General features: G+C 50.2%; 1 pseudogene; it reads left to right on the top strand.

Annotated features, from left to right (window-relative positions):
* The first annotated feature begins 626 nt into the window (after positions 1–626).
* LOC129006068 (golgin subfamily A member 6-like protein 6) lies at positions 627–8,926 on the top strand (annotated as a pseudogene).
* Positions 8,927–11,505: the final 2,579 nt, after the last annotated feature.

The raw sequence follows: 11,505 nt of genomic DNA, 5'->3' as shown, positions 1-11,505 counted from the left end.
CTGGGATTACAGGCACCTGTCACCATGCCCAGCTACTTTTGTATTTTTAGTAGAGACAGGGTTTCATCATGTTGGCCAGGCTGGTCTTGAACTCCTGAATTCAGGTGATCCACCCACCCCAGCCTCCCAAAGTGCTGGGATTACAGGCATGAGCCATCACGCCTGGCTCAAAAGCTTTGTGTTTTTAAAGATATTAGACATGTTTCTTTTTTTTTTTTAAACTTAACACTAATGTAGGAGAATAAGAGAAAGTTTTTCCAAAAAAGAGAAAACATTGTGATTATTTTATCTTATTGGAATGTTGGATAATAAAGTCTGCTTTATCAATCATCAAGCACACTATAAAATTTCCATTTTAATAGGATTTGTACCTCAATTGAGGTAATAAAGTTTTAAAGTTTTTAAAGTGAAAGCCAGCCCTGCCCCTCTCCTGGAGTGGGCGGGGACAGCAGTTGCATGGGCAGCTTTCCTTGTGACAACACAGGTCCTTCATGACATGCTGCTGTCTGGCCACACCTCCTTTCCCTTTCATCTTTCTCATTGACCAATGGGCTTCAAGCATTAAGGCCACACCCCTATTCTGCATTCTAGTGCAGCCCTGGTTACGCCTCCTCTGGCTCAGCACACAGCTACGTATAGGTGACTGGAGGTGTATAGTTGTCCTCACCTGGATCGTGCTGATGTGGCCCCAACCCCACCTCCCTACCCATCCCATGATGTCCAAAGAAACCCAACAGAGCAAATTGGCCAAGGCCAAGGAAAAGGTAAATGCACCAGCACCCCAACCCAACTCAAGGCCCCCTCTGACAGCCAAACTGCTGACAGAGTCTGTGCCACTCCTGAGGCACACCAGGCTGGGCCCCCCTCCAATGCCTCTGGGCTCCCCACACCAAAATCTTGCCAGCCAGCCCAATCCCTTCATGAGTCCTGCCCCTGCCCTGCCCAGCACCCCAGGGTGACTTTGAGCAGGTGACTCCCAGGGCTTCCATACTCTGCCCTTACCTCCTGCTACCCCAAACCCGACCTCCCTGGGCTCTTTGGGCTCACATCTCCAAGGACCTGGGTGCCCCAGAACCTGCCCTCACCAGTTGCCACAGGGTGACTTTGGGGATGTGACTCTTGGGGCTCCTTGCTCCTTACTTGGCCCTCACCTCCTGCCACCCCAAGCCTGACCTCCTGGGGCTCTTTGGGGTCAGGTCTCCAAGGACCTGGGTCCCAATTTTGTGACCACCTCCCCAGTCTCAAAGCAGCAACTTGGGCATTGCACTCATGTGTTCCCCCCGCCCGCCACTCCACCGAGGAGTGGAATGTAGTGATGTCACAGTCCCTCTACAAACTGTCATTACTACCACAAGACCGGCCTTTGGTCTTAGGACCCAGTTCCCTAAGTGTTCTTGCCCATTTCTGTTTCCTCTGGTTGCAGCACAAGTTTCCAGCTGGAAGGGGAATAGGGACTGTGGGACCTAGAAGAGAGAGGTTTCAGGCTGCCTTACTTCCTTACCACAGATGTTGACAGTGTGAAAAGCCTACACCTCCCCCATGAGCTCAACACATTGACAGTGTCTCTGGGTGGCAATGGGAGAATGGGTTTGATTTGGTTTTCTCCAAGGCTTCTACTCTCCAGAGACACTTTAACATTTTTTCTGAGTTCTGCACCTCAGATTTGAATTCTCCATTGTTCTGGGACCAGAGTGCCCCTCAATCAGTGGTTTCTGGAGTGAGATCTGCTTATCTTCTGTGGAACAGATCTTGGGAAACTGAACTTGATACAGCTTGAGTCTTCCTCATCTCATCTTAACCTGGGGTACTTTGAGTGCCACAAGATAAATATGGGGCATCTTTATGAAGCATCAGTTTCCCTTGATTCTATTGAGAGACAAAACATTAATGTACTTAGGGATGAAAGTCACATAGATTTATAAGAGTATATAATACTTCTCTCTGAAATGAGGCTTGAGTTGTCCTCTTTCTGTTAAATTCCCAGGTTTAACAGAAAGGCTGCCTTCTGCCATGAGGATACATTGATGTAAAGGTTGGAGAGGTACTGGTGTACTTCTTAACACTAACAGACGTGTGAGGGTGAATAACTCTAAACCACATAGTGTACAGTTCCTGCCTACTTAATATTTGCTTTTCTACCTCTGCCTCTGGTTTTGGTCCCTGGCAGCTGCTGATTTGTGGCAAAATGCCAGAGCTCAGAATCAGAAAACTGAGTTTAAGTTCCATTACTGCCTTTTTTTTCAGCCATGGTATCAATCTCTCTCAGTCACTAAGTGATTGTGACAACATTTCCTACAGTTGGTGGCATTAAATCAGATGGTCTATAAGAGTATTTAGTATAAACAGTAAAGCAGGATGTGACTGTAGGAGCTTGTAGTTCTCATGAGTATCACTGCTCTTCCTTTCCACAGTTGAGAGACCATCATCCCCAGACCAACCCTAGTTTTGGTACAAGAGCAAGCAACACCAAAAAGAAGAAAATAAATAATGGCACTAACCCTGATACAACCACTTCTGGTGATTGCCACTCACCTGAGGATGTGAGTCTTGGCTAGCTAGGCTCCTGGGGACAGAGGGCCCAAGGGGTGGTGGAGGGTAATTGTTAAGATTGTGGAAGAACTGCCAGGTACTGGTTAAGAATTCTGGGTTTGAATCGTACCTCTCCATCTGCTAGGGATATGATTTAGGGCAAATTGCTTGAGCTCTTTGGGCCTCTCTTTTCACATCTGTAAAACAGGAGTGGTATTGTTTTACTTACATTTGTGAAGTTTAAATGAGATTTGTCATTGCATTTTTATGTTAATCCCTAGTCCAGGGCCTGCTGTAAACTCTCCTTCTTGGGCTTGTGTTTCCCGAGGTAGAGTTAGAGAGTATCAGAGGTTTCTGCTAGCTCTGAGAGTCCAAGAGTTAAAGGCCCACTAGAATGGAAACCTCGGGGCCAAGGGCTCCTGTCTGCCTTTTCTGACCTCTATCCCCACTGTGAAGAACCGTCCCTGGCCCATATGTGCTCAATGTTTGCTGAATGAATGCACCTTTCTAAATCACAAGCTGGCAGAAGGGTGGGCTTTTCTCACACTCCATCTCTGAAGGTTTCTGTTACTGTCTTTTCAAGAGAATCTAGTTTCAGACTTTCAGTTCTGTGGCTGTGGGCAAAAACCAACAAAGACCCAAATCCTTCTTCTTTGGGAGTTGAGGCGAGTTTACCAGTTCGTGTTCCCATTGGGTCTGAGAACTGTGCCTTTTAAATCCATTCCTGGTCCCTGCCTATCACTTCCTGGCCTGGGGAATAGAGTTGAGGGGGCCACCCTCAGTCACCTTCCTTTGACTCTCCCCACAGAAACAACAGAACCGAGCTCAGCTGGAAGAAGTAACGTGATTTCTTTGTTTGCTCATGACATGACCACTGGGTTTGGGGGCACTCAGATGTAGAGGCCCCAGTCTCATCTCGCCCACTCCCAGCCTGGGGAAGAAGGCTCACCCCCCATATTCCATCCCATTCCCACAGGGTCCCTGATAACCTGGTCCCATGGGTGGGCCTGTCCTAGGGCAGTGGTGCCATTCTGGGGGCATGTCTCTTGCTGCACCATCTCTGCCTCCCCCTAGCAAGAGCTCTGTTTTCCTCTTTCTATAGGAAAAGAAGGCAAGCCACCAACATCAGGAAGCCCTAAGGAGGGAGCTAGAGGTGAGTGGAGTGTGTGAAGTTCCCTCCTGTCCTCTGGAGAATGTTTCTTTGCTTATCTTTCAGCATTTGCTTTTCTCCCAAAGGCCCAGGTTCATACCATACGAATCCTTACATGTCAGAAAACTGAGCTTCAGATGGCACTCTATTACAGCCAGCATGCCATCAAGCAGTTGGAAGGTGGGAATCTGGCACCCTATCATCCTTCAACCTGGCACTTTGACAGGCCTTTGGGGGAGTCCTTTGGGCCACATCTGAATGTCTCTCATTCCAGGAGAGTCCAGGGATCTGATCAGCCACCTGCATGATTCATGGAAGTTCGCAGGAAAGTTAGAGCAGGCTCTCTCTGCTGTCACTACTCAGAAGAAGAAGGCAGATAGGGTGAGTCCAACCACCTGCCACGTCCCCTGGGAGCCCAGCTTTGCAGATGGAGGAGTGAGCCTAAATGTCCTTTCTGTAGGATGGACTGTCCTGCCCAGAAGGCAGCATGGCCATTTCTTGCTGCTTTTGTGTGTGGTTGTTAGAGGCAGACTGGGGCTGAGTCGGCTGCTGTGGGTGAGTTGGGGAGCACTGTGGGGAGCGAGCACTGGACATAGAGCTCAGAGGCCAAGTGCCCGCCCTGCCCATACTTGGCTGTGGCCTTGGCCAAGTCCTAGGTGGCAGTTAGGGTACTTGTACCATAAAGGTACAGAAGAGTATCTTGAGTATGTTATTATTTGTGTGGAGAGAGGAGCAGGTTTATAAGTGTGTGTGTGTACGTATTATGGTAATATACATGAAACATGTTTGTAAGCATTCATTAAAAAACTCAAGATAGAGGCACAGTGTGGGGGGAAGATATTTCCCTTCTGGACTTTCTGAGTTTTGGACTATGTGAACGTATCATCCTTTCAAAAATTCAACAAAGGATTAATTTCCTCCTTCTTAACTGTGCCCCTACCTCCAGCGAAAGAATCAGATATACCTGGGTGTTGAAATCCCAGCTCTAAGTGATCTTAGGCAGCACTTAACCTTTAATACCCCATGTTTTTCATCTACACAATAGAGGTAATAATGGTAACCATCTCCTATGGCGGTTGTCAGGATTAAATGGGTTTGTTAGCATAGTGCCTGGTGAAGCACTCAATAAAGGTTCCAACAGTGGTAGTAATAACAGTAATAACAATAGCAATATTATCTGATCTCTCTGGGCCCCTGTTAGCCAGCCCTAAATTCAATCTCTTTCCCTGTCCCTTCCATCTTCACTGAGTTCTTTGAAAAACAAATGAAGGCCGGGTGCTCTTGCTCACGCCTGTAATGCCAGCACTTTGAGAGGCCGAGGTGGGCAGATCACCTGAGGTCGGGAGTTCAAGACTAGACTGACCAACATGAAGAAACCCCGTCTCTACTAAAAATACAAAATTAGCTGGGTGTGGTGGCACATGCCTGTAATCCCAGCTACTCGGGAAGCTGAGGCAGGAGAATCGCTTGAACCCAGGAGGCGGAGGTTGTGGTGAGCTGAGATTGCTCCATTGCACTCCAGTCAGGGCAACAAGAACAAAACTCTGCCAAAAAAAAAAAAAGAAAAGAAAGAAAAACAAATGAGACCATGGGCTTGGAAATGCCTTGAGAACATGTCAAGTGTAATTGAGAGTGAGGAAGTGTTACTGTGGAGTAGTCACTGTAGCTGTTGTTCCTGGTCATCCAGCTACTCCTCTGCCTGCTCTATCCTGACTTAACCTTTCTCTATTTGCAGTACATTGAGGAGTTAACAAAGGAGAGGGACGCTTTGAGTCTGGAACTGTACAGGAACACGCAGGATGGGAGAAGGTGGAATGGGAGGTCTGGGGGCCCTTAGCGTGGGTGGTGTGCTGGGAGGTGGGAGGTAGAGGTGAGCATGGGGAGAGGCTCATACAGGTTTTCATGTGTGCACAGGGAAGCTCTAGTGCCAGCTGTGCCACTGACTCATGGGGTAGCCTCAGGCAACTCATGTCTTCTCTCTGACCTGCCACCTGGGACTTTTAATTCCTGGGGTCCCTTCCAGTGCCATGGTTCTGTGGTTGTGGGTTGAAAGTAGAGGGTTGATCACCAAAGCGGTCCTTTCTGTTCTTCGTTCATTCCTTTCTCTACTGCCTCTGGCCATAGCATAACCGATGAGAAGCTGAAGGAGAAAAATGCCTAACTACAAGAAAAACTTCGACTTGTAGAATCTGAAAAGTCTGAGATCCAGCTCAATGTAAAGGAGCTAAAAAGGAAACTGGAGAGGGCCAAGCTCTTGCTGCCACAGGTGAGTGGCTGCAGCCCCGGGGGTTGTGGGAGCCCCATCCAGCTGGGACCATGGTCTAGGGATCATGCAGGGTGTGGGGAGGCTCCAGCCAAGAGCTGGAAAATTTGGGTCCTTGTTCTGGTCCCGCCATAGAATCCTCTAGAGTGTGCTAAAAATGTACAAATTGGGGCCCTGCCAGGGGAATCAGAATCTCAGAGTTAGGGCTTAAAAATATATTTTTTAAAGGATCATGGATGAAAACCATTATTTTATAGATTACATTTATTTATTTATTTATTTATTTATTTATTTGAGATGGAGTCTCACTCTGTCGCCCAGGCCAGAGTGCAGTGGCGCAATCTCGGCTCACTGCAAGCTCCGTCCCCCGGGTTCACGCCATTCTCCTGCCTCAGCCTCCCAAGTAGCTGGGACTACAGGCACCCGCCATCACACCCGGCTAATTTTTTGTATTTTTAGTAGAGATGGGGTTTCACTGTGTAAACCAGGATGGTCTCGATCTCCTGACCTCGTGATCCGCCCGCCTCGGCCTCCCAAAGTGCTGGGATTACAGGCGTGAGCCACCGCCCCCAGCCTATAGATTACATTTATATGGCTAGCTCATGATTCTGTTTCCTTCTGAGGTTCAAACCAACACTTTCACTATTCCAGCAGCAGCTGCAGGCGGAGGCTGACCACCTGGGTAAGGAGCTGCAGAGTGTGTCAGCAAAGCTCCAAGCCCAGGTGGAAGAGAACGAGTTGTGGAACCACCTGAACCAGCAACAGGAGGAGAAGATGTGGAGGCAGGAGGAGAAGATACGGGAGTGGGAGGAGAAGATACAGGAGCAGGAGGAGAAGATACGGGAACGGGAGGAGAAGATACAGGAGCAGGAGGAGAAGATACGGGAGCAGGAGGAGAAGATGCGGAGGCAGGAGAAGATGATGCAGGAGAAGAAGGAGAAGATACGGGAGCTGGAGGAGAAGATGCACGAGCAGGAGAAGATACGGAAGCAGGAGGAGAAGAGCCAGGAGCAGGAGAAGATACACGAGCAGGAGAAGAGGCAGGAGCAGGAGAAGAAGATGTGGAGGCAGGAGGAGAAGATACGGGAGCAGGAGGAGAAGACACAGGAGCAGGAGAAAAAGATGTGGAGGCAGGAGGAGAAGATGCACGAGCAGGAGAAGATACGGGAGGAGGAGAAGAGGCAGGAGCAGGAGGAGAAGATGTGGAGGCAGGAGGAGAAGATACGGGAGCAGGAGGAGATGTGGAGGCAGAAGCAGAAGATGTGGAGGCAGGAGGAGAAGATACGGGAGCAGGAGGAGAAGATGTGGAGGCAGGAAGAGAAGATGCATGAACAGGAGAAGATACGGGAGGAGGAGAAGAGGCAGGAGCAGGAGGAGAAGATGTGGAGGCAGGAGGAGAAGATACGGGAGCAGGAGGAGATGTGGAGGCAGAAGGAGAAGATGCACGAGCAGGAGGAGAAGATACAGGAGCAGGAGGAGAAGGTGTGGAGGCAGGAGGAGAAGATACGGGAGCAGGAGGAGAAGGTGTGGAGGCAGGAGGAGAAGATACGGGAGCAGGAGGAAAAGAAGCGAGAGCAGGAGGAGATGTGGAAGCAGGAGGAGAAGATAAGGGAGCAGGAGGAGAAGATAAGGGAGCAGGAGGAGAAGATACAGGAGCAGGAGGAGAAGATGTGGAGGCAGGAGGAGAAGATTCGGAAGCAGAAGGTTATGATGCGGGAGCAGGAGAAGATACGGGAGCAGGAGGAGATGATGCAGGAACAGGAAGAGAAGATGGGGGAGCAGGAAGAGAAGATGCAGGAACAGGAGAAGATGCGGAGGCAGGAGGAGAAGATGCGGGAGCAGAAGTGAGGCTGTGGTAGCAGGAGGAGAATATGCAGGAACAGGAGGTGAGGCTGCAGGAGCTGGAGGAGAGGCTGGAGGAGCTGGGGCCGAAGGCCGAGCTCTGGGGGAGCAGGCAGAGGTGCGTGCAAACCCTGGAGATCATACAGAACAACCTCACCACAACTTAGCAGATGGTGGTTGGCTCCCTCTGCTTTTCCACCAGTCTGTGGCCTACAGTTTAAATGGTGGGAAGAAGAGTGTGAGATTTGAGGCTGGGGAGGGAGGCATGGGCCTCTAGGCAAGGGAGGCAGTCATTTAGGCCTGGAGGAAGGGGCCAGGGCCAGGGGTCTGGGCAGGCAACAGAGCCCCGCAGTGCCCTCGCTACCCTGTTTATGGGCCCAGAATCTGGAAGCCAGCCACTACCTACCCTGACGCCTATCCTGCAGGTGGAGCTGAAGAGCCAAGAGGCTCAGAGTCTGCAGCAGCAGCGAGACCATTACCTGGGTCACCTGCAGCAGTACATGGCCACCTATCAGCAGCTGGCCGCTGAGAAGGAGGCACTGCCCAGCTGCAGCAGCAGGAAACTCAGGGCAAAGCGGTGGCCGAGATGGCCCACCCATAGTAGCAGGAGACCCGGTTGAGGGAGTTGATGAGGGCGGGGCCCCCAAGGGGGATGACCTGGCAACCTCCGTGCCTTCTCACTCTCTTTCCTGGCCCCTTAGGAGCACCTGGAAACTGCCATCTACCGAGCACATGACAAGAAGGCAAAGACAATAAACATGTAAAAGCCAGCAGCAAGGCCTGGAGAAGAGTAAGCCGCCATGTGACTGTTTAGAATAGAGTTTGAGCACAAACCTGAAAAAAAAATTTTTTTTATTTATTTTAAATTGTGGCGAAATACTGGCCAGGCACCGTGGCTCACGCCTGTAATCCCAGCAATTGGGGAGGCCGAGGTAAATGGATGACCTGAGGTCAAGAGTTCAAGACCAGCCTGGCCAATAACAAAAATTAGCCGGGCATGGTGGCACATGCCTGTAATCCTAGCTACTTGGGAGGCTGAGGCAAGAGAATCGCTTGAACCTGGGAGGCAGAGGTTGCAGTGAGCTGAGATCATGCCACTGCACTCAAGCCTGGGTGACAGAGCGAGACTCCGTCTCAAAAAAAAAAAAGTTTCTTGCTTACATGTATGCTTCTATTAGTTTTCTTCTTGGTCTTTCTTATTTAGTCTTGTATTGTCTTATGGCATTCCTAGTAAATATTTATCTGCCTCCAGAGAGTATTGACTTTGACTTTATGGCACACAATTGGAGTAAGGGCAGATCGCCTTCGTCTAGTTTGGGACTAACCTAGTTCAAAGCAGGTTTTAGGTTTTGTGACAGCTGGTCTATGTTTTATTTATTTGGACTCCTAGGGGTGACCCTTCCAGGGTCCCCACCAAGGTCCCATCTCCTTCCTGGGACCCAAATTCTCATTAGGTCATTTCAGCCCTGTGAGAGTGCCAAACATTCAGCTAGGCTCTCCAGCCTGTTAACTATCACTTCATACTCAGTTTCTTAGCCTCTTAGCCCTCTACTGTTTACCAATCACCAAATGTGGGAAAAGCACTACAGACTGTCAGGGTCACCTCCTAGGCCTGGTCACTCAAGTGCTGGCTGAGGTCTCCAATTACCTTCCAACAATTGTTTTTGATTGGGGGCGGGGCACACTTTTGTTCAGTTTTTCTAACTGTTCTTGAGGGGAGGCGAATCTGTAACAAGCTCCTCTGCCTTTAGTGAAAGTTGAAAACCTTCATCTGCCCTTTTTTTGTTGTTTTTGAGATGGAGTCTCGCTCTGTTGCCCAGGCTCTAGTGCAGTGGCACGATCTCTGCTCACTGTAACCTCTGCCTCTTGGGTTCAAGCAATTCTCCTGCCTCAGCTTCCTGAGTAGCTGGAATTACAGGCATGTGCCACCATGCCTGGCTAATTTTTTTTTATACCTTTAATACAGGCAGGATTTCACCATGTTTTCCAGGCTGGTCTCGAGCTCCTGACTCAGGTGATCTACCCACCTCAGCCGCTGGGATTACAAGTGTGAGCCACTGCGTCCAGCCCATCTGTCTTTTAAAAAATGTTTTTAATTGGAGGTATAATTCATATTCAGTGAAATGCACAGATGTGGTTTACATTTTGATGAGTTTTAACTCATTTAACATTACCCATGTAACCTACCTCCTTTGAAGATAGAGTATTTCCATCATCCAGAAAGTTTTCCTGTGCTTTAATCCTGTCCCACACTCCCCCAGCAGCTGATGAACATGCTGAGGACATTGGTACTGGATTCTGGCCACCCCAAAAGAGCCAAGGCTTACCCAGCACTAAATCCCTGCCTGCTCTCTCAAAATTTCCATCTTTAAACTGATTGAACCTATAACCCTCCCTCATCAAGTCAATAGATAAACAAACCCTGAAAAATAAAGACCCCTTCCTGGCCCAGCAGCCCACAGCCTAATATTGACTGTATTCCCAGGCTTTCAGAAATGTAACTCACCTGCCGGTTCACCCTCACTAGGGTGGCAACTGCACAGGAGCAGCTGGGCTCACCCATTAAGCAAGAAGCCAATAGCTGGACAGTGACACTCAGACCCCAGCCTGGGCCAGCCTGGCTGAAAGCCCCCTTCTTTCCAGTCTGACTGTGGAGAGAGGGGGGCAGAGCACACACAACTCTACTGCCCTCCGCATACTTCAGCTGTGCTTCCTCCTGGGAGAGGGAGCCACTCATTAATTTGGCCAAAGCCTTCTTGAGGGCTGTAGGTTTCACAGGCTGGGTGTGTGGGGGCCATGGTGCTAGAGAGAGAGGCTGGTGTGTCAGAAGGCAGCCACCTGGCCAGGGGAGGATCAACCCCCTTGGTGACCTCCTTCACCTGGCTGGACACAGTGCCCTGCACTCTCTACATGTGACTGTTCCCCTCAGAGCTGCTTCCAGGGGAGGGGTTCTAACCCTGTGGGTGGGGACGTTGTGTTACTTTACAGTGGGCCATGGCTCCCTCTGACATCTCCAACTCAGAGGCAGTAGAGAGAAGATGAGAAATTCCCTGCCCCTCCCCCCTCAGCACCCCCACCTCTGCACACGTCCACATATGGAGACCCTGACAATGGGCCCTGGGAGTGCCGCCATCTGCGCCTCCTTTCCATGCCTGCAGCAGCCATGCCCACTCTCCAGACCCTCATCTGCCTGGCTGAGTAGACGCTGCACTGCCTGTGGTCCTGCACCTACACCTGGGCCTCTGTACCCGTCAGTTCTCCCAGTCTGGTTCTTATTCCCCGCAAAGAGTAGGGAGCCTGTAAGGTCACCTGTTGAGCAAGCTGGGGGAGAAAATAGGGTGGGGATGGGAGGATGAGGAGGAGAAGCTCATGGTCATGCTGGAGACTCAGCTGAGCAGAGTCTATGCAGGCCCATTGGCTGCCTAGCCAGTGGTGATCCCGCTCCCACCCTCATTTCTTCTTTGTTAACAAAACCATGACCTCACGAAATATTGGACACCTATAAACCTCATGGACCCTCCTCCAGCCTCCCCACCCTGTACTGGTGAGTCTAAGTCAACTCTAGTCATTTCATTCCTCTGGACATTGACTGCTTGGGGCTTGGGCATGAGCTGTCTCTTCACCTGAGCCTGAGCCACAGGTACCCTCTGCATCTACCACACTGATGCACTGGGCCAGGGAGAGCTCCATCTGAATGGAGATGAGCTGTGAGGGGCTGGTG

Source organism: Pongo pygmaeus, chromosome 8 (genome assembly GCF_028885625.2).
Source record: "Pongo pygmaeus isolate AG05252 chromosome 8, NHGRI_mPonPyg2-v2.0_pri, whole genome shotgun sequence".
Classification (NCBI taxonomy): Eukaryota; Metazoa; Chordata; class Mammalia; order Primates; family Hominidae; genus Pongo; species Pongo pygmaeus.
The sequence above is the reverse complement of the archived record's forward strand: the minus strand, read 5'-3'. Positions and strand labels throughout refer to the sequence as shown.